The sequence below is a fragment of the Octodon degus genome, unplaced genomic scaffold (assembly GCF_000260255.1).
Source record: "Octodon degus isolate 3935 unplaced genomic scaffold, OctDeg1.0 scaffold00254, whole genome shotgun sequence".
Lineage (NCBI taxonomy): Eukaryota > Metazoa > Chordata > Mammalia > Rodentia > Octodontidae > Octodon > Octodon degus.
In genome coordinates this window covers 522,614-526,271 of record NW_004524830.1, presented here as the reverse complement: position 1 = coordinate 526,271, position 3,658 = coordinate 522,614, and positions in this window count along the sequence as shown.

The window sequence follows — 3,658 nt, the reverse complement described above, 5'->3', positions numbered from 1 at the left end:
CACACACACACACACACACACACACACACACACACACACACAGCTCAGGATCCCTCTCACCAGAGGTCCCTGCCCAGCCCTGATGAGAATGCAGGACACTGGAGGACAAGCCTGGAGACAGCACAGCTCCTGATGACCTGGCCCTCCCCGTCTCTGCTCCACACTGTCCCCACCCTGTGCTGTCCTCTGTCCATGGGCCAAGCTGTCTGGGTCCTGGTCCCCGGCCCACCACCCACCAGGGACCAGCTGTCTGAATGTCTGTCTGCACAGCACCCACTCTGCCTCTGCATGGACCCCTGTTCCCCTGCTCAGGAGCTCACTCTGTGGCTTGTCCCCAGCCTGGTAGTGGCATAATTGCACAGGCACCCCACCTCCACCATGCCACCACCCCAGCCCCACAGCATGATGGGCCTTCTTCACTGAGGTCCTCAGGCCTACAGCTTTCCTGCCCCATCGGGGCGACCCCGTCTCTTGCAGCATCTCATCCATGTAGGACACTGTCTGAGTTGTACCTGGCCACTTTGTGTTGCAACAAAACTTCTCACTCCATTTCCTCACCTTGAGTTTCTCTCCAGCCTGTGAGAGCCTGGGGCTCTGTCGCTCACCGTAGAGCTCATCCACACGCTGCCCCTTGAACATTCAGTGCTGGTAACGGTCATGCTGCTCACAACAAGGGGGTCCGAGACAATGGTGCTTTGGTGGCAGTAGAACAGTGGTGGCCATTTGGAAGTGGCAGGGTGAGGAGCGAAGGAGTGGGTGATGGGAGCTGTCCCCACCATGGGCCACAGCAGTGGGGACTAGAGCTAGAGCCAGCCCAGGAGATACACTCAGCTGGTGATGGCTATAGTGGGCACAGCTAGCCTGCATCTCCAGCTCCAACAATTGCAGGCCACTGGCAGGACACTCGGCGGCCCACAAGTTGACCATGGCCAGCACTCGATGGATCCCATTAACCCTTAACTTTAAAAGTCAACATCAATTGAAAAGCAGGGGAGGAGTCAGGACACGGCCCCAACCTCCACTTCCCTGCTCTCTCCACTCTCCCCCGACAGGCTCCACATGTGCTGGGCAAGCTGGGGACAGTGCCTGGGTGTCATAAGCACCCCTGCCCTGGAGGAGAGGGGACCAGGTAGAGGGTACTCCGGAACCTGTGTGCAGGAAGGACAGGTCCTGTGTCCTAAAGAGGAAGGAGGCACAGCGGCCATGGGCGCAGGAGGACGGAGAGGCGGCCCTGGTGGCCTGCACTGCAGAGGACACCCTTGGGGTGGTGCCAGTCAGATCGCAGGGGTGGTGGTGGTGGTGGCAGTGGCAGTGGCAGTGGCAGTGGCGGGTGGTGGCCTAAGCCAGCACAGCCGGGTAGGCGGGTGGCATCTGGAGAAGATGATGCACCTCGTTCCCAACCCAGACCCCCATGACGCCGGGGGTTTCCTGACCGGCTGCTGGGTGACCGCAGGCGTAACCACGGCGCCTGGGGGCTTAAGTGGCTGGCGGTGCCAGGTTCCTGCTTGGGTCTGTGACACTGCAGTGTGGTTGGCGGGCAGGTAGCCTTGGCCACGGGGGGTCCAGAACCCATATTCCCAGGCCCCAGGAGCAGAGGTCATGCCCCAGCTAAATGCACAGAGTGGAGGACACCAGGGCTGGGCCTCAGGCCAGCAGCCCTGTGCTGGGGGTGGCAGAGTAGGAATCACCAAGCCATGCTTCATAGGGGGTGGCCTGGACTCCTCTGAGGAGACTGATGGAAGCTGTGATCAGCCCTCTCCTAAAACACCGGCACCCCTTTGCTTGGCCATGTCTGGGGCCACCCAGTGGGGCTATGGCTCTTCCCCATTCTGTACTTCTAGGTCCTCCAGGGAGCAGGGGCTGGGACAAGGCACTGGGTGAGCTGGGAGGGCAACTAACACCCTCCGTGGGGACTGTGTGCTATGATGACCATGGCTGAGGCCAGAGACACAGCCGTGGGGATAGAGCCCAGGGACACCAGGAGGTAGCTGGAGCAGTTCCTGGCCCCCACCAGCTGTCCCCAGCTCTGTCCGTGCAGAGGCGCTGGTCCTGGCTCTGCCCTGTGTCTCCTCCTGCGAGAGCCAACAGTCCCCCAAGCCCAGGTCTCCTTTACTGTGTCCATAGTCTGCTCTCCAGGGGGACAGCGTGGGGACCAAGTCCTACTGAGAGACCCCTGAAAACTGCCTCTCAGAACAGAGAGCTCTGACACCCTGTTCCCTACTGTAGGGACAGTGGACAAACATGCTGTCCTCAGAACCCAGGACAGGAGGAACCATGTCCCAGCCCCACATTATCCTGGGTGACTCTCACACCCAGTCAGAGCCAGGAGGAGGGTGGGGGCCCATGGACGCCTGGAGGCTTGAAGATGGAGACAACCATCCTGGATGCCTCAGTAGGAACCTGCCCTGAGGACACTTGGTCATTTCCAACTTTCGGCCCCTCCTCAGCCCCTCTGTGTACCCCACGTTGGGGGATGGGATGAGCGGTAAGAGAATAAATCTGTTAAAACCCAAGTGCACGGTCAGTGTGAGGGAGATGTTACAAAGACAGCCTCTCCTCCGTCCTGAGCTCTGTGGAGAGCTTCTGAGTCCAGCCAACCTTGGAGCAAAGCCATTGGGTGCACACACCCGTGTCCAGGCCCCGTCTGTCTTCCTGTATTGCGTGACCGTCATCCGCCTGCAGCTGGGCTGCGGCAACCTCATCGGACCCAGTAGGGGAGACGGACTCCAGCTGGCTGTGCCCACCGCGTGCAGCTCTGGGCTGGGTTCTTCGTGATGACATCACACCTGCGTCGGCACACACACAGCTAGCACCCATGTGAGAGGTACCACGTCTCGGCCAATAGCCCTGCAGGTGGCATACAGGAAGCCAAGGCTCAGAGACGCCTGCCCAGGCCCAGCCCCAGCGGCCCGATTCCAGACTGTGTCCCTCAGCAGAAGCTGGCCACAGCTTGGCCACCCTGCACAGCTTCTGCACGCCTGCCAGTGGAGCCTGAGATGGCCTGCCCTGGGTGTGTTTGGCTGAGAGAGGAGGCGGCCACCGTCCACAACATGTGGGACAAAACCAAGCAGGCTCGGTAGCACACACCAGTAGTCCAGCTATTCAGCAGGCTGAGGCGGGGGGATCACTTAAGTGTTCAAGCCCAGCCTGAAGAACATAGAGACCCACTCATTACAAAAAAAAAGAAAATTAAATGGGATAGATAGATAGATATAGAGATATAGATATAGATATAGATATATGTATATTAGAGTTCCCCACAAGGTCAGCTAAGGTCCTCAGCAAGCTGTCTCCAGCACAGCATCTGGAAACAGGACATGGTTTTTGTGTACGATGGGGATTCTAATTTATATTTTTAAATTTTGTTTATTTATTTATTTTTAGATAGGTTTCACTGTGTAGTCCAGGCTGGCTTTGCACTCAAACATCATCATGCCTCAGCCTCCCATCATGCCTGGGTAATTTATGTTTTTCTATGTGCTTGAAAATTGTGTGTGTGTGCGCGCGCGCGTGCGTGCGTGCGTGCGTGCGTGCTTGAAATTTGCTACAACAGGGCCAGGAAGATAGCTCAGTAGAATAAGCACTTGCCTGGCAAGCACAAGGGCCTGAGTTCAATCCCTGGTTCTGCAAAAAAGAAAGAAAGAAAGAAAGAAAGAAA